The sequence below is a fragment of the Triticum urartu genome, chromosome 7 (assembly GCF_003073215.2).
Source record: "Triticum urartu cultivar G1812 chromosome 7, Tu2.1, whole genome shotgun sequence".
NCBI classification, from domain to species: Eukaryota; Viridiplantae; Streptophyta; class Magnoliopsida; order Poales; family Poaceae; genus Triticum; species Triticum urartu.
The window spans coordinates 8,713,618-8,713,821 of record NC_053028.1 but is presented as its reverse complement, the minus strand read 5'-3'; positions in this window follow the sequence as shown (position 1 = coordinate 8,713,821).

The following is a 204-nucleotide window of genomic DNA, read 5'->3' as shown; positions in this document are numbered from 1 at the left end:
CTACCTACCTTTCTCTCTCTTCAATACTCCTAGCTAACTACACCACCTCCATTAATGCATCTCCTTTCTCATTTTCCTTCCCCCTCCACTAGTTGAAGTTGTCTCCTCCCAAATTAGCTAGCTAGGTAGATGTAGCATTTAGTTAAGTGACCTATTTGCCCCTAACTAGATCTATCTTTGTCAAGAAGAGCTTTGTGCACTTTT